The sequence below is a fragment of the Amblyomma americanum genome, chromosome 6 (genome assembly GCF_052857255.1).
Source record: "Amblyomma americanum isolate KBUSLIRL-KWMA chromosome 6, ASM5285725v1, whole genome shotgun sequence".
NCBI lineage: Eukaryota > Metazoa > Arthropoda > Arachnida > Ixodida > Ixodidae > Amblyomma > Amblyomma americanum.
The window spans coordinates 73,772,921-73,792,215 of NC_135502.1; the positions used below are offsets into that span (position 1 = coordinate 73,772,921).

Consider the following 19,295-nt stretch of genomic DNA (forward strand, 5'->3'; position numbering starts at 1 on the left):
CGTAACATCCGATAAAATAGCTGCATTTAGCGTAGGCAAGCGTGCATACGGTTTTGGTATGTTGACAGCATAGATTAACCTCATGCCACATCTGTGTACGCCGTGAGCAGACTACACACAGGCGATGAGCGGCCACGAGGTGGCCGGAAGTGTGAACGAGACAGCATTTCGGCGGCCGCGGATTCCGCTCCCTTTCGCCGCCGAATGTCCAAGTGTGAACGCGCCATTATAGCGTTTTGCCTCGATCAAAACGCAGCCACCGCGGTCGGGTTCGAGCCTGGGAACTCCGGATAGTAGCCGAGCGCCCTAACCACTTAGCCACCGCGTCTTCCGCAGTTCATCTTTAATTTGAGATGTTCGCTGCCTCGGACTTACGCACTGCGGCATTCGTGCGGAGTGGACTGAGCATTCCATGGCGTCGCAGTAGCTGCCGCAGTATCCAGCCTCCGTGGCGCAATCGGCTAGCGCGTTCGGCTGTTCACCGAAAGGTTGGAGGTTCGAGCCCTCCCGGAGGCGCGCATGTGATTTTTTTTTCTTTCCGAACCATGTTGCGGAGACGCTCCCCTTGATGGTTTCCATGACGCTGATTTAAATCCCGGGTTTTAGGCGGAAATGAGCGCCATAGCAGGAGCACCGCACTCAAGAAGCGCTCGCCTCTAGAGCTGGATGGGGTGCAGTAATGAAGATAGGTATTGCACTGTCAGTCCTTTTAACACATCTTGTGTCAGTGCACAACGTGAAGTAATTAACAGAAATTCAAATCATAAATTCTCCACTTTAAAGACACAAGGGTTATGATGGACGCCGTAGTGAAGGGCTCCGGTCTGATTTAGCCCAACCTGGGGCTCCTTAACGTTCGCTAACATCGCACAGCACACGAGCCCCTTTTGCGTTTCGCCTCCATCGGAACGCCGTCCAATCATTGTTTTTTTTTTGTTATAAGACACAAGGTGCAATTCTATCATACATGGGTTTTATGATACCGGAAAAACGCTATAACTTCCGCAAATGCATAGACTTTGCTTCTCAAAACAGTGCAAAAGACAAGAACGCAGAAAGAAGGGAACACGCACAGGGTTTGTTGAAAGTCGTTTCGTTTTCCACGGAAAAGGTAAAAGGGATGCCAGCTGCACCGTAACTGCATGGATCATTACCGGTATACCTTTAAATCGACTCGCTGGGGCTCCGGGAGGAGGCTATAACGAGTGAAGGTGTAGAGACGGGAAGAGACGCCAAAAGGGATTTATTTACTTTATTATTTAAAGTGCGTCTCAATGAAGTATAGCAGCCGCGACACGACTGCAGACCACTCGGCGAAAGCGGCTAGGCACGCCACGCCTGGAACGCGCCGCCGTTGCCGCGAGGCCACGACAGGGCTTCGACGTCGTCTGGCAGAACTCCAGCGCCTGTTTGAGCCGCCAGAGGGTCCCGACGGAATGGCGCGCTCGCGTTGCAGCAACACACATAAGGCTGTGCGCATAGTTCTTCGCTTCCCGATTTACTCCATGCAACTTCCTTCCTCAAAAGAAAACATTTGACAGAAGTCAGTATGTCTGTCTCTATTCCTTCCGAGAGCACACGCCAGAACCGGAAACGTGTTTGCATACCATACGTGAAAGGCGTGAGCGAGATGCTGGCTCGAATTCTCGGTAAAGAAGGGGTGCTAACAACGCACAAACCGGCTACCACCATCTGACGCTTCCTCCCCCGCCCGAAAGACCGTCACCCAAAAGAAAGGGTCCAAGGGGTTGTATACAAGATTCCCTGCTCAGTCTGTCTCGCTTCGTACGTGGGGGAAACGAGGAACTTCGCCGAAACAATGAGGCAACACAAAGCGGACGTCCGACAAATGAACCGTCCGCGCAGCGCGGTGGCCGAACACTGCGAGGAATGTGACCACCGAATTGACTTTGACGGCACTATTCTACTCGAGACTGAAGCTAACCAGCGCAGGAGGCTTCTGCTGGAGTCGTGGCACATGATACAACATACACGAAGGAATGTTAATCGCTCCCTGGGGACACTTCCTTCGTCTTACATCCATGGTTTGCGGCCATTGGCCCGGAGGTATTCAACACGAGGGCTTAAAAAGCCAAGCTGCGCCTCGCCCGTAGTCACACCGCGAAAAAGGGACCGAGCCGGTCCCGAAACTTCATGTTTTTCAAAAAAAGAAATTAGCCTGGTTGGCGTCAGTCACCTTTCTACTAAACTTCCTTCCTCGTGACTTCTATACCTCTGCCGTATTTCCGCCGTTGCGACGGCAGAAATAATGAAGTGCTGCTGTACAATACTATAACGCACAAACAACTCTAAAGCGGAACTCTTACGTAACGTCTTTGTCAAAAGTAATCAGGCAGGCGCGAACGGCCCGCGGGAGCAGGAGCGCGGTCGTGAGGTGGCATTGCGTTCGCCATGCAGCGCTTGCTGGCTAGAACTTGCCCAGTGATTACCACCGATGACGTTGCTTTTTACGCCCTCATGCTCGCTGCGTCGATGATAGCATCCACGCAGCCAGCATGTGCGCAAAGCAAAGTCATCAGCGGTAATCTCGGAGCAAGCGCTCGCTAAGCGAGCAAGTGCTGCATGGCGAACGAATGCCACCTCACGACCGCGCTCCTGCTCCCGCGGGCCGTTCGCGCCTGCCTGATTATTTTTGACAAAGACAGTACTACATCATAGAGTTGGTCGCAAGTCGTATCCGGATAACTTATCGCTTTATAATCTTAAGAGCACTGCACAACGTGGGATCAAAATCACACGCCGCACGATAACTGTTGCAGTCTCTTTGCCTGCTCGCCCCGCCGAAAGGCGAGTTTTGTTTTAGCGTCCGGCCAATCCTATATTGGTATTCAGCAACTACTAGGCCATAGCAGCCGTTTCGTTTCTTTTATTCTTTTGTCCCGCATATTCATTATTCCTGGAGAAACAGTGAAGGTCATCGACTGGGACACGAAAAAGGTGGGCATTGGGCACTACACGACGACCAATCATTATCTGTATTCACAGCAAATTTAACAAGTGCAGGGCCGTAATTGCGTTGGCAGAGCTGCGGATGTATTGAAACCAGCCCGTGCATCGTGGTGCCGTCAGGCCCGTCACTGTCCATACGCCGACGTTGGCCTTCGCGGAGCCATTTGAGAGAGTGAAATCGAAGGTTGGGGGCGTTGCGATACGTTGACTGCTACCTTCAGGTACCTTGAGATAGACACGTCGTGCGTTGCGTGCGGAGAGGAGGAGGAAACGGCTGAACACTTGATACTTTTCCGTAAAGGGCTTCACCCTACAGTGGAAAGCAGCGGGGCTGATTTACCCAAGGCATTGGGGTTTAAGGACAGTGAAGGGAAAGTAGATTTTAAGCGGGTAGAAGTAACCAAGCGAAGGTTATCTGATTGGTGGCTAAAATCAAGAGAAGAGTAAAATTGCATAAGTCATGGCTAGGTGGCTTGAGCCATCGCCCGATTTAAAAGGTTCAGCCGTATCCATCCATCCATCCATCCATGCTCGACGCCGTATTGATGGCATCTTGCTTCGTCGCGTTCGGGGCGGTTTCAGATCAGAGTTGTCACACCCGCAGGTGCTGTAGATGTCAGGACGGCGCGAAAAGAACAAAGGCGAGAGAGGCACAAGAACACAACAGGACAGGCATCATACAGGCGCAGGCGCAGGTGCTGGAAGTGGCTTAAAGCTGAGCAACTGGCGACAAATTAGGATGTGCGAAGTTTGGCCGCCTTCATGTTTACTGGGCAAACAAATATGTCAGTGAAGTCCATGCATCGGACTGGATTGCCTACAAAATGTTGCCTGCGTTAACACGTTCGACCCGCCGCGGTGGCTCAGTGGTTAGAGCGCTCGGCTACTGATCCGGAGTTCCCGCGTTAGAACCCGACCGCGGCGGCCGCGTTTCAAGCGTTTCGCCCCCATCGAAACGCTAAGGCGCCCGAGTGCTGTGCGATGTCAGTGCACGTCAAAGATCCCCAGGTGGCCGAAATTATTCTGGAGCCCTCCACTACGGTACCTCTTTCTCCTTTCACTCCCTCCTTTATCCCTTCCCTTACGGCGCGGTTCAGGTGTCCGCCGATATGTGAGACAGATATTGCGTCATTTCCTTTCCCCAAAAACCAAAAAACTAACACGTGCCCTAGTTGGCCCAATCAATGGTCATATTTGGACTGGAGTGGAGGGCATAACTTGAAGCGCCAAGGGAGGTGGCCCGCGCGTCTATAAACAGTAGGCGTCTGTTGTCCGGCCCATCTACACCTCGGCATTGTGCAGTATGCAGTTCAATCCGGATGAAAGTGAAAATGAAGGATCTTGTGAAGGAGGAGGGTGAAAATTGTGGGATCATTTTTTGTGTATGTTTGTACTTTTCATTTCAAATGGCCCGCACTTCGACACCCCTTCATAACAGAAACCAGCACAGTATCAACGCTATGCGCTAAGATCAATGGGCGGAAACCCTATCTGTGCGACATTTTCACGTCCCTCATTAATACTGCTTCAAGTAAAGGGACAAGAAACGGCATGAACCGTAACGTATAGCGCAGTGCCAACCGAGTTTCCTTCATTCTGTATAAGATCCTGTGCGGAATAAATGATATTCTGTTGACAATGTGCTAGCTAGTGATAATAGAGGTCAAACCCCAGGGGCTCAGTCAACCACTTAGCGACAAAACCCAAGCATCAAGTAGCACACAAAGGTACACCAGTCATGCGATGACCAACAGCGAAAGAAAGAGCCCAATTCAAACAGATTGTCGGAAGCCATTTAAAAGAAATTAGTTCCTCTGGTTTACCAGACGTTGGGCTTAAAACCAACTCTGAGAGACCTCAGAGTGGCACAGCGTCTTTGGAAACCCATAACATGTTGTCCCATGCGATCCGTAATAAACTACTCTAACCCTTAATTTTTCTAAAGTTTTCCAGGCGTGCTTCCTAAGTGCAAAATCGCCTTCTATTGAGATTTAGAATCTCAATCGTGGCAATATTCATTCATTCATTCATTCATTCAAGGTGAAGGCTTCAATGATGACCCGGCTTTTGCAGCTTTGATCGTGAAGTAGAGCTTTCGCTCTGAAAGATGTAGAGGGGTCGAGGCGAGGCGATAGAGTTTGGTACCTAAGTTTGGCAAGAACTGACTGGCCCTGAGTGTTGGTACTGAGGCGTGCAAGTTGCGCCGCCTGTTGCGTCTCAATGAGCCCCTTGAGGGTGTTGACTCCGAGTTCACTTCCGCCACCGGTTGGCCCGGTATTGCACTGCCTCCGGGATCGGCCTGGGTCTTTATACCGCGCGTCTTTACTATCCTGTCTTTCTATCCCATCTTTCAACTCTCCATCATGCACGTGGTGGCGATTGTGGCTCGGCTTGAGTCAGTGGGCCGACCTGTGCACTTCCCTTTTCTTTCTTCCTGGCAACAACAGACAGGCAGACCGAGCTCACGGAGTCTATGGGTTAATGGGGCGGATGGGGAGGCCTAGAGCAAGTTTTTGCGCTCGTTGTATGAAAGTAGACATTCGGTCCTGGCCATCACGGTCCGCGTGAGGTTGAGGTAGGGGATATGGCAAAGAAGACGAAAGTGTATCTGGTCCTGCACCAGACAAAAGGCGTCGGCTGTGCGAAGCCCGCAGCGCTGATTCGTAATGCGGGCAAGCATATGCGGCACCTGATTGCACTGGTTGGTGAATGACGTATACAAGTAGTAGTAGTAAATGGTTTTATAAAAAATAATAATGAACAAGGAAGGAAAAGATTTTTGCTAGCCCCGGCATCTGCAATCGATACTGAAGCACCTGAGCTGGGGCAGCGGAAGTAAAGGATAGCAGGCAGAATGGACGTATACAAAAGGTAGAAATCATTTTTGAGGGTTATTGTTTGCTCACTTTATTACACAGACGTGAAACAAACCACCCCATGATCCGACACTGTGCCATCTGCTGTTGTGTGTTGTTGTCGGGTAGCCTTGGAGTTTAGTGGCCAGCTTTGGACTGACTTGTGGTGTGACGGCACAGGTTTCCCTTTTTCTTTCAGCCTTTGTCTAGTGCTGAACACTTTTTCCTTCGTCTCGAGTTTCAAAAAACATGTCCATTTTAAAAACTAAAAATCACAGGGAAATTTTCGCAACTATAGAGAAAAGATTCAGAAGGGTAGAAACTTGGGCTTGTTGGTACATTTGTGGTGTTGTCTTTCTGGTGTTGTCTTTGTGGTGTTGTCTTTCTGTGTCCCTGTGTTTTTTGCGCTACCAATTCTATCCTTATAGAGAAAAGATATTGCGACCATCACTGACAAGATTAATAAAACATGGTTGCCTGCTTCGGATTCATGCAGTCTTTATATTTTAGCACGAGGTAGCCTCAGATCCCTCATCAATGCCGGTGGGAGGTCTAAGATCCGCCGAGACTCCACTGGGTTTAAGCCCTGCGTACTACTCACTGACTTAGCACTTACTGCTCGTCTTTCCCCACGTGTGGAACTCGACTGCTGTGAATATGTACAATAAACTGTACAGCCTTCTTCAGCACGCTCCGGCTCTCGCTTCTCCATCTCCGGCCGCGCTGTTCCTGACCCGAACTCGTCCACGAACATGGATCACGACATCGTCAAAGAGGGGTGCAAGTCCGTGCAGAGCCTGGTTGAAGAGGGCCTGAGACAGGACCGACCCTTGAGGGGTACCACATTTGGAAAACGAGGTCCGGTCTGAACGGAGATCATCATCATCGTCATCATCATCAGCCTGACTACGCCCACTGCAGGGCAAAGGCCTCTCTCATGTCTCTCCTTTTAACCCTGTCACCGATGCGATGGCACAGGTAGCTGCGAATTCAATCGGGCGCCCCCTTGAGATCAATCGCGAAAACGACGTGAGGTTGAGCTGAGCAAGGATAGTCAAGAATCTCGTAGTGGAGTTAGAGGACAACGTCCTGCGTGGAAATTACCGCGCGGCATCTGTGCGGGGTGTCAGGCAAGAAGTGAGTTTCGTGCAGGAATTTGATACTGATCCGGAGTTCCCGGGTTAGAACCCGACCGCGGCGGCTGCGTTTTTATGGAGGAAAAACGCTAAGGCGTCCTTGTGCTGTGCGATGTCAGTGCACGTTAAAGATCCCCGGGTGGTCGAAATTATTCCGAAGCCCTCCACTACGGCATCTCTTCTTCCTTTCTTCTGTCACTCCCTCCTTTATCCCTTCCCTTACGGCGCGGTTCAGGTGTCCAACGATGTATGAGACAGATATTGCGCCATTTCCTTTCTCCAAAAACCAATTATTATTGTTATTATGCAGGAATTTGAAGAGCCGGATTTGGATGACATTCACTGAGTTTGCCTATACAATACATGAGGAAGATCGGACGGTTGGGGATCGGAGGGAGTTAGTTGTCTAGAGAAAGGGCTTTGCCAGGCTTTGTAAAAAGAATTACAGTGGCTCCTTCCACAAATGGCAGCGCATGTCCGGACCCCGTAGAGTATCTGTTACGGGTCCAATTGGACTTATTTTTGGAAATGTGGCGGAGAGTTTGAAGGATGCTTCACTCCCGCCACCGGTTGGCCCGGTATTGCACTACCTCCGGGATCGGCCTTGTCTTTAGCGCGTCTTTACTATCCTGTCTTTCTATCCCATCTTTCAACTTTCCTACTATCGGCACGTGGTAGCGATTGTGGCTCGTCTTGAGCCAGTGAGCAGGCCTGTGCACTTTTTTTTTCTTTCTTCCTGGCAACAATATATCTATCTATGTAACCTTCCACAAAGATGAGACGACCTTCGTTTCCCAAACCGCGTTCAGGAACGAAGTGACTTGCTCGAGGTCGTGCTCGGTAAGATTGCGGAGTAGGGAGTAATGGACGGTATGGGAACCCGGAGTGGTGTTGCGACGGCTGTCGGCGAGCGCCGCCCGAACCTCACGAAAAGTAATAGGGCGGTTCAGATATACTCTAGGTGGTTGGGATCGCCTTGGTAGTCAGCGTAGTTCGGGGTGTTGAGGGGAGGGAGTTGTGCGAGGTCGTCGGTGAGGGCTGTGTGAAGGAGGCGGCAGACCTCGGGGCCACGGTCTGGTTAGGCCTGGCTCGGTTGTATGATGAGGCGCAGAAGGTGTCACGCGCTGGAATTGCCTAGCGTGCCCTTAAGCTTGTCGCTAAAGGAATGCCAATTGTTGCTAATGGGTTGGTTTTCCTGTCGAGTAGCGTCAGCGGTAAGGAGGGCGGTAAGTTGCGGCATGCCTTGGATATTGAAGCTCGCCGCTTCACGAATAGTGTCCAGCAAGAATTATTTAAATGCTGTTGGTAGAAGCTGAGTTATTTGCAGTTAAAGTTTTAATTTCAGCGTCTTCGCGCCTTTCCCTCTGCTCTCGTCACTTTTTGCACGCTGGAAGGTCGGCGCTCCTTCGCCGACCCCCCTCTGGGAGCGGAGCTTCCCGACCCGCCGGAGCTAAGCTGCTTATTGGCCGCGGCCACGGTAGCTGCCTGACGTCTGAAAGAATCTAACCAATGGCCACCTCTCACCTTGTCTATGCAGATGCGGGGGACGGAGGAGGGTGCGAGTATGAAAACGTCGCCGGGAAGGGCTCGCCAACTTTGACGCGTGATTGTGGGTCGTCTGCTGCGTGTAGAAGTGTATTATTTGGCTCTGGTTTTCATGGGAACACAGCGCATTGATTAAGTGAGTTAATGTGCTCTCCTCGGAAGGCGTTTCAGAGCCCCTTTAACAGTCTAGTTCAGCCCAGAGAGCCTACGGGTAAGGTCTTGCACCCAATCGCGCAGGGAATCAGCTGGCGGTGAGGTAGGGTGCTCGCGGAGCGCCGGCCATTTGGTGAGCGTAATCGAGCGTTCCTCTACATAGAAATAGCGAATTTTGAGGGCAGTAGAGATAATGCAGGTGTCTCTGCCCATTAGGACTGATGCTTGGGCGAGTTGGTATGCCATGTTCAAGAAGAACAGCGCGAAAAGACAAGGACCACAGGAAGATACACAAAGACAAGCGCCCAGACGCTCCTGCGGGTTCGTCCACGCACACGTGTGGGGTCCTCGGTACAAGGTTTGGTCAGGGCAGATGTCGCGGATCACGCTGTTACTGATTTGAGTTGGGGCAAGGGGATCAGAGAGGAGGCTTAGGTGTTGGGTCTGAATGAGTGTATGGAAAAGCCTGCTCTTGTAGTCTGGAGCCGGTTACCCACCCGCAGGGTAAGGGTCATTGAAGCCGCATGTGGCTCCTGCAAAGTGCCGCGCCGAAGACGGCGTCGAACCTAAAGCCCCTCAAGTCCATTGAGGGGCTTTAGTCGAACCGCATGTTACGCTCGCGCGGGCGGCTGTATATATTACGGAAACGGATAGGCTGAGTTCGGACCCCTGCGCGGCGACCGGGAGTGGGTAGGAACTCAATAAGTACGTGCGGGACATCCTGGCCGTCAAGAGTTAGCTCGACCCCAAAATGAGATTTGTGCATCAAGGCAGTCGGGAGATGGTCCCTCTCAGCGTTGGTGCGGGCAGTGTGCGTTACGTAGTCTGGCGGGGTGATGGCACCCGGGACTCCTGCAAGAGGATCTCATCGCGTGGCACAGCACAGGCGGAAAGGTACTGAAGAAGGTTATTTCTCTTCTGGAGAAAGCTCCGGCAGTTCCACTGCAAAACCACCAAACCCCGTTCGCACAGCGGAAAGACGGCGACGGGCGAATTAGCGCCCGCCATCCTCAAGGAGAGGGCTGGCTGCGCGGAACGAAGCGATGCTGATACTTTCCAAAGATTCTGCCGAGCCCGCTTCAGCGCGCGACGCGAGGTGAGAATGGGCGGTTTCCCGAGGGAAAGAAGCGGCGCAGCAACAGTCTCGCTTCCTCGGTGGACACTTCAGTCGAGCCGTAAGGGACGGGAGGAAGGTGGGAGTGAACGAAGATAGGAAGAAAGAGGTGCCGTAGTGGACAGCACCGGTATACTTTCGACCACCTGGGGATCTTTAACGTGCAATGACATCGCACAGCACACGACGCGGGCTGCGAGCTCAAGGATTGCGTACTTCAATTCATAATAGACTCGTTGACAGTGCTTCAAGTCATCAGTTTCTTTTAAGCCGGACACCTTTCGGGGGGTTGTGGAGACATCAGAAAGGTTGTACTCTAAAACGCCACCAGCTGCCGCCACTCGCAGCCACATCTGGGCGCGCTTGAAATATACAGCGCCAGATGGAACCACTTGCGAATGTTTTGCCGCGAAGCATGAACGCATACTCCAAGCCAGCTGGGGATTGCAACGCTGTTTTTATTATTAACTGCTTACAGACCAGCAAATATTGCAGATTATGAGAAAGCAATGCAGAGATGGACGGCAATAAGTGCAATATTTAAACCTTCACCAACTCATTCTGATTTACCTGCATTTTGAGTTACGTATGCATCCATGGCGGAAAAGGGAGGAGAAAGTGAACATGCACGTCATGCAGCCATATCTCTCAAGGCATTTCTTGAAGCCGTTACCACTTGTGTGTTTCCCTTGTCTCGACAGACCGCCAAATATGTTGAGGGCCGGACTCTTCGTGCATGCTTTCCACGGAGCACATCGGGTGACCCGCACCTATATCGAAATTCGTTCTGCCCGGCACAGTATAAGGTGCGCTGACTCGTGCCACGTTAACGTGACAGCTAGTTTCAACTATTTATATGAGTAGGCTTAATGGCTGGTTCTACTCCAGTTCAATGCGTCGCTCCAACAAAAGCCGGTGAGGCGCCGGGTCCGTTCCATTTGCCGCCGGATTGCTGGTGGGGAAAATCTGCATCTTCTTTCTTTTAACGCGACGGCGTTGTCGGCGTCAGCGTTGTGAGCGAAAAATCACGCGCACGGCTCTGGCAGATGGTTTCGAGACAGCAACCTAGGAGGCAGGTGGGCTGCCCAGGTCACGTGACCTTGCGACGCCATCACAACCTGCCCACCGGACAGTGAGCAAACTGCCCGCCGTACCATGTGGCAGTGAAATTAACGATTGGTCGCTCGGGAAGAGCAACCTGGTTCACATAAGGCCCACCGCTGGGAGCACCTGCCATCGCAGAGCTGTGGCGCACAGCTTAACCGCTGCACCTGCGCCAGGAGGGGTGTGAGGACTCCCAGGGACCTATGAATATAAAATAGAGAACGACCTTCTGCATGTTTGGGAACTGCGTCAAGGTGAATTGTTGGGCAAGTTGGTGAGACATTCCGTAGGAAAACAGCGCAAAAAACACAGGACTAAGAAAGAGACAGACTCGAGCGCTCGAGTCTGTCTCTTTCTTAGTCCTGTGTTTTTTGCGCTGTTTTCCTACGGAATGTCTGGGAATTAAAGCAGTGCGCAATCGCGTCATACGCTTAAGGCGCAGCGTAAGTGCCTTCTCCAATTTTTACCTCTTTCCTTGAGACTTTCCCCAACCCGTTTCACCTTTCATTTTAAAAAAATTAGCCTGCTCTTTTCTTTTTGACTATGTACTTTATCGATTTTTTATATACATATCTATGCCGCCACGGTGGCTGTGGTTATGGCGCTCGGCTGCTGATCCGAAAGATGCGGATTCGATTCCGGCCACGGCGGTCGAATTTTCATGGAGGAGAAATTCTTGAGGCCCGTGCACTGTGCGATATCAGCGCACGTTAAAGAACCACAGGTGGTGGAAATTTCTGGAGACCTTCACTACGGCGTCCCTCAAAGCCCGAGTCGTTTCGGGAGGTTAAGGAAGTTAAACACCATAAACTAACCAATATACATATCATTGGCTCTACTTTCTACCCGCAATACAAAAGTGGTGTGGGAATGGCCACCTCTTTTCTATTCGGTCACCCCTATCTCTCTCTCTCTCTCTCTGATATTTGACGCCATTATATCGCCACATGGCACTCCTTTCTTATCCTCTGTGCATGCATAAGATTGTCCCATATGAGTAAAACTGAAAAACAAAAAAAAATCCCAGATATCTTCTCTTACAAGGGCCCTTCTTGACCACGCGAGCATACTGCACCCATTCTCGGGAGTGTCAACGCCGCAATCCAAATTTCGTTGAAGTGAAAAACCTGCAACGTCTTTCACAAGCCTCGCCGAACAATGTGTAGGCTAATAGTGTGACACTTTATTTTGGACGCACATTAGAGGAACACCGATAGATTATCGATAATTATCGATAGATTACCACGTAGTAATGGCAAAAAGGCTACTTGCCGAAAACGCAGTTTTTATGAACAACAAAATGAAATGCAGGTTTTCAACCACCAACTGTTTTTACTGCCAACTGCGATGACGTCAATACATTTTTCCCACCTACCCTCATTCAGTTCCGAACGGTGACCTCGTAGTCCTTTTCATTACTGAAGTCATAGGTTTGAATCGATGCTCGATCCATACTTATATCCAATTTTTTAGCAATCAATACGTATTTTGCTGCCGTGTAAACGTACATAGGCACAGAGGAGGGGAAAATCTAATTTTACTGAGAATAAAAATTGAGTGGAGTTTTCGCCAGTGCCCATCCAGCGTGACGACCGTGTAACATGGCGTGCTAAATACAAGTTGGCCATCCCGTTAGCACTACGCCATCAGGCACGCCAGGATGGATGATTCCGGTTGGGGAAGTGTCAGTATGTGATGGCGACCGGACAGAGGTAATTAAAGTGTTCGAGATTAGTGAGTTTTAGAATAGGGGGTCCACATCGATTAGTGGCATAGGGAAACAGTGGGGCGCCAGTGCGCATGCGCACAATAACCCTAGGGTCGTTATATTGTTCTGCGCATGCGCACTGGCCTCTGTCATTTTTAATCCTCTATCCCTTTAATCGATAGGGTCCCCTAGTTGTAAAGCTCCCTATTGGCGTACAGGGAGCGCCAGGGGTGGCCGAAGCGAAATCCGTAGAGATATACTTTAACCCGAGGGGGGGGGGGGGGGGGGAGTGAGCACTGGTTTGAGTTTTTCGGAGTATATGTGCGACAGTCGCACAATCACACATGTTCTACAATATAGCGTTAAATGCAAAGATGTGACTGCAGCAGTCCGATGATCATCACCGTGTAGTTGGGAGCAAACACGCAGCAACTGCTGGCAGCTGTGGTGGTGGTGGTGGTGAAAAACATTTAGTAATATTTACAGATAGGTTGACAGGGAAGCAGCCTCCAGTGGACCACTCCCCTTACAATAATATAGTGGAGTCCTTTATTCAGGGACCCCATTGGTCTGAACTGCCACTCGAGCTCGCTGAACCATGGCCTTGTTGGGCCGTTAGGCAGGCCTCCGCCTCCCAGTCCCCTCGGGTAGGGGAATGGGTTACGGGTGGGAGAGAAGGATTTTGCTGGCATGCCTAGACCATGTGGAAGGTGTCAGCCACCTCGCCACAGAAAGAGCTGAGGCCAGAGAAGGAAGGGTCGAAATGTTTGAGTACTGCCGGGCGCAGTGGAATGTTAGTGAAGTATTCTCTCGTCCGCTTTCCCTAGCCCCTTGAAAGGAGCCGGGTACTGACGGTGCGTGTCATATGAGCGGATATATTTTTGAATGCTAAAATAAAGCATGTGTCCTGTTCCAGATCGGCAGGATCTACGTCGGGAGCCCGGTTAGTGAGTGCACGGGCGGCCGAGTTGGCGGCCTCGTTCCCCGGTAAACCCTGGTGGCCTGGAGTCCAAATAAGAAATCGGATCGTGGGGTCCTGATCTCGAGCTGCTCTTCGAAGTGTTCCTTGCGTTGTAGGCGTTATCCAGCCCTGCTCATAATTCCGACAGGCTGCTCGCGAGTCGGATAACATGAATTTAGATTGAGGGTGAGATGCAGCCAGGGCGATTGCTACCTCCTCCTTGTGGGTTAATTGCGCTAGGGGCCTTAAAAGTGAAGCCGTCCACCTGTCTTTCCTCGTGAATGACTGCGGCCGTGAATTGTCCTCCCCTGGAAGGGTGTGGGCCTGCAACGTCTGCGTATAAAACGCAGTGTTCGGAGCCATAATGCGGGTGCAGGGCATTTCCCCACGCCTGACGCCGTTCATTGTGGTCTTCTCTGTCAATTTTGGTAGAAAGGCGTTGAACATGGAAGGCGCCTCTCCATAATAATTGGTTTTTTTGCTGAAAGGAAATGGCGCAGTATCTGTCTCAAATATCGGCGGACACCTGAACTGCGCCGTAAGGGAAGGGATAAAGGAAAGAGTGAAAGAAGAAAGGAAGAAAGAGGTGCCGTAGTGGAGGGCTCCGGAATAATTTCGACCGTCTGGGGATCTTTAACGTGCACTGACATCGCACAGCCCACGGGCGCCTTAGCGTTTTGCCTCCATAAAAACGCAGCCGCCGCGGTCGGGTTTGAACCCGGGAACTCCGGATCAGTAGCCCCTCTACATAGTTCGGGCACTCGTACCGTTTCCTCAATGTGATGGTCGTGTTGTACATATAGCCGGTCCAGAAGGCGACGCCCAGACTGGCAGCTGTGGGGCCGGAGTAGCGTTGGTAACATGGATGCTGCTTTCGCCTCGACTTTGGTCCTTGTAGCTGCAGTCCCGGCGGGCGCGCGCAAAGCATGGCGTGGTGACCTTCCATTCGACGCCACCAGAAGCCACCACTGTATGCGCCTCTGTCCATTCGACCGGCGTCGCTGTTGTGACGCACACCTCGCGTTCTGCGCGGCCTCGCGTCATTCCAGAGTTTCTCCGCCTGGGTATTCCCAATCCGTGTACTCGTGTCTGATTCAGCGATCGCTCGACGGTGAAGCATCGAAGCGTGAAGAGTCTGCGCGGCGCATTTGGCTGTCTAGCGAAGCGGACCGTCCGCCCATGGCTTCGCATATGTGCCTCGTTTCGACCAAAGCGCTTCGACATCGAGTAGCGGCGGCGCCGCGTTAGGCGAACATCTGGTTGTACACAATACATAGTTGGGCATTAATGAGCAGTGTTCAATTCAATTCAATTCAAGGATTTTATTTATGTTTCTTTCCAAATACAAAACAGTTTTTGGACCCGTAGCCATTGGACCCATAGCCATTGGTAGCCATTCTGTGTCGAGTTTTTTTTTTTTTTCGAATGTACATGAGTCTGCGGGCATTGCTGCTTGAGCATATCGCATACCTTCGTTTTCGGGTAAAACCTAATATTACCCGCTTCTAGTGTACTCCTAATTGAATTATTAAAAATCGAGTTACACTAGATTTCTCAACGAAAAAGCATTCTAAAGTGCAGCTTGCCAGTGTGCAAAGCTGAACGCACCGCATGGAAACTACCGGACGTCTTGTAACTTTTCTGGAGTGGGATTTTGGGTTAGCCGATGATTTCAAATCTATTTTGATGCTTGTTATCCACGGCATAGTTTAATCCGTGAATAAGTTCGAAAACTAAGTCTTAGGAGACAGAACGCAGGCACTGATAGGACGCTTAACTTGTTACCGCTAACCGCGCTAACAAACGTCCTGTTCCAAAACTCGGGCGCGTTTCAGTTCAAAGTTTCCACAGTGTATGTACAAAGGAAAGTCTGGCAGAAACACGGTAGTTCTGCGCATGATGGTAATGTACCTGACGAAATAGTTGCAACAAAAAAAAAATGTCGAAAGCACTTTCTTGGTGCATATACTCGCATTACTGGACTGTTTATGAAAGTAATGAGGGCAAATAGACAATATTATGTAGCGAGAAGCAGCGTCCGCTAATAACTACATATATATTGGTAGAAAAAGTTGCCCCCCCCCCCCCCCCCCCAGAAAAAAAAAACACAGTTACGAAATTTCTGTCGAATAATCCGGTTTCTACCCAAACCTAAATTTGGAAACCCCCGAATTCCTACAAGATAAAAACTGGAAACGAAGGGTCCTACGCATACATTTTCGCTAGCAATGTTTCCGTCTCAGGAGTGAGGCAGTGTGCATGATTTTATCATAGATAAACCCTTAATGTGCTTTTTTTCTGACAAAGGCGGCGGTCAAACTTGTGACGCATGCAGCGGACGGTGCTAAGAATCTCTGGGTCCGGACTGGCCGCCATTGCATAGAAACTGCACCTGACAACGTTTAACGCTAGAACCTTATCCAGATGAGGCTAGTCTAGCAGTGCTGTTATAGGAACAAGCGGGCATTAAATGTGATGTCATGGGGTTTAGTGAGGTTAGGAGGACAGATGAAGCGTATACAGTGCTAAAGGGCGGTAACGTACGATGGTAGCGTGGATTAGCGAACAGGCGAGAAGTAGGTGTGTGATTCCTCATCAATCAGGATATAGCTGGCAACATAGAGGAATTCTACACTATTAACGAGAAGGCGGCAGCTGTCGTAGTTAGGCTCAATAAAGAGGTACAAACTGACGGTGGTACAGGCCTATACCCGTCTACACCTAGATCGATTGTAGAAAGTTTCTATGAGGACACGGAATCGGCAATGTACAAAGTAAAAACACAGTACACTGTACTGATGGGCGACTTCAATGCGAAAGTGGGCAAGAAGCAGGCTGGAGACCAGGCAGTAGGCGACTATGAAATAGGCTCCATGATTAGCAGCGGGGAGTTTTTAGTAGAGTTCGGAGAGAGAAATAGTTTACGGATCATGAATACCTTCTTCCGCAAACGAGAAAACAGGAAATGGACGTGGAAGAGCCCCAATGGGGAGATAAAAAATGAGGTAGACTTCATACTGTGCGCTCACCCTGGCGTCGTGCAGGATATTGCAGGCTATGGAGGTCCTCGGAAAGGTGCTTTGTAGCGACCACAGGATGCTACGGTCTCGAATTAGCCTAGACTTGAAGAGGGAACGGAAGAAACTATAGTGAGGCGGAAGCCCATCAGCGATGTTCGTGGTTAGAGGGAAAGTAGAGGAATTCAGGATATCGTTGCAGAACAGATATTCGGCTTTAACTGAGAACGACGACGTTAATGTTCAAACAATAAACGATAATTTCACAGCCACCATTACGGAATGCGCAGTAGAAGTAGGCGATATGTTGGTTCGACAGGGTACCGGCAAGCTATCTCAGGTGCCAAAAGATATGATTATGAAGCGCCGAAGCATGAAGGCGTCCAACCCCTCAGGCGGAATAGAACTGGCAGAGCTATCAGTGTTAACCAATAAGCGCGAGGTAGCCGACTTAAGGAAGTTTAATATGGAAAGAATCGAGCATGCTGTAAAGTACGGAGGTAGACTAGAAGCGGTGAAGAGGAAATTAGGCATAGGCAAAAACCAGATGTAGAGACAAAGAGGGCAATGTTATTAGCAATATGGATAAGATAGTTACAATTGCAGAAGAGTTCTTTAGAAATCTATACAGCAGCCAATGTAACCAGGACGTTAATGAGAGAGGCAGCGGCGCACAACGCTGGGACATCCCGCCAGTAACGAAAGAGGAAGTAAAGAAAGCTTTAGGAACAATGAAAATTAGAGGAAAGCAACTGGTGTGGATCAGGTAACAGCAGATGTGTTTAAGGACGGAGGGGAGATTGTGCTATAAAAACTAGCCACCCTGTATACGCAATGCCCTAAGACCTCGAGCGGACCAGAAGCTTGGACGAACGCTATCATCTTAATCCATAAGAAAGGAGACGTCAAGGACTTGAAAAATTACAGGCCGATCAGCTTGCTGTCCGTTGCCTACAATGTGCTAAGGTAATCGTTAATATAGTGAGGTCAATCTTAGATTTCAGTCAACCAAATGATCAGGCAGACTTTCGTAAAGGGTACTCAACAATATCTATAGATCATAATCACATTATCAGTCAGGCGATAGAGAAATACCCAGAGTGTAACCAAACCTCTATATATGGCCTTTATATACTACGAGAAAGCATTTGACTCAGTCGAAACTTCATCAGTCATGGGGGCATTGTGTAATCCTAGTGTAAAAGAGCCTTATGTAAAAATACTATGTAAAAGAATGAAGAACATTATGTAAAAGAAAGAAAACAGGTCGAGACTGCACACCGCAGCGCCCCATCCCGTCCACATCACTTGGGCACGCCCAATAGAGGGGTTCGTCCTGACTGCCCACTATACGTCAGCAGAGTTGGGGCGACAAAAAAACACGCGGTGAGGTGTCACCCTAATAAGTTGCGTGCAGCAAGTTTTAAAATTTATTTGTAAATTATAGAGTTCACGCAGATATTTCACATTTGACTCGAATACTGCTAACTAAAGACCATTTCTACAGATTTGCTGCTTTAGAATATGGCCATCAAAACCATTTAAGTGCGCCTTTAAGGTTCATCGCGATCGCTGTCATTGCTGCTCGTGCCCGGCCTCACCACCCCCATCAATGAAGTCATCTTCGGTTCCATTCATTGTGCTCGAAGTTTTTGTCCTTTTAAAGCTTTTAGCAACAACGTCCGGGCTCACTGCATGCTACGAATTCAAAATCCGCGAGCAGACGAGCTGAAGTGATGCTCAAGGCGTCCTTTCAGCGTCACTTCGTGGTCGGAAATCGCTACACAGACAGGCTTCTGAATTCTGTTTTAAATGGCACACAGCTGCACAACGGTTCATGCTGGAAGATGATAACGGTACTAGCAGGCAGCTATCATGTCTGGCAGCTCCCGAAGGAGTGTTCCGCGCAAAGATAATAATACGCAAGTGAAATGCAGTTGCTCTTTGATGATTTCCCCCCCCCCCCCCCCCCCCCCCCCCCAAACTCGTCTACCAAGTTGGAGGAGCGAACCATACACGAGCGTGGCCCATAGTCGCGTATATACGCTATACCGTTCGAATGTAGCACAATGCAACGACATTGAAAATCAAAATTGAGCGCTTGTTGGTCCCCTTCATTCGCCCCTGTATTTCTGTGCGCTTTGTGTCAAACCCATACCTTACAAAAATATACGCAGGATGAAGTCATGCAATGCCGAGAAGTTTACACAAACTAAAACTTTTCGAAACGGCTACGATTAATTTGAAACCTGGACATTAAACTTGTGTAGCGTCAATATCCGAACAAATCGTCATTCAAATAGCAGCTGCTTCCGCGCTCAAGAAAGCGACCCGTTTGCCGCCATGCGACGGCTAGTTACTATCTGGAGGGCATAGAGTGGTGGAGGAAGAGCGTGGTCCGAGGAAATTCTACGTCCTTTGAGCTCAGTGGGCGGTAGCAGAAAATGCTTGAGAAATGCTCTGCAGTCCTGCAACAGAGTATCTAAAGAAACATTATTTTTGCGCAATACATTTAAACAGAAAACTGGTCAAAGCTTTCCACATGCTACGTGGCTAAAAAAAAAAGCCGTTGTAAAGCCATTACAGTTTTAAAAATAAGAAATTTTCGCCCCACGCGCGCAGTAAAAAAAAAAATACTGCTGAGGATTGCTTAAAATGAATTACCACGAGCAAGTTAGGCGGCAACACTAACTTGAATTAGCGTTTCCAGGCGGCGCCTCAATCTGCAAGTC

General features: G+C 49.8%; 1 non-coding gene and 1 pseudogene across 1 annotated transcript; both read left to right on the top strand.

The window, feature by feature from the left end:
• The first annotated feature begins 442 nt into the window (after positions 1–442).
• Positions 443–516, top strand: TRNAN-GUU (transfer RNA asparagine (anticodon GUU)). Its single transcript has one exon. It is a non-coding gene; the product is annotated as a tRNA-Asn (tRNA).
• Positions 517–7,411: 6,895 nt separating this feature from the next.
• LOC144095710 (U2 spliceosomal RNA) lies at positions 7,412–7,573 on the top strand (annotated as a pseudogene).
• The last annotated feature ends 11,722 nt before the right edge of the window (positions 7,574–19,295 follow it).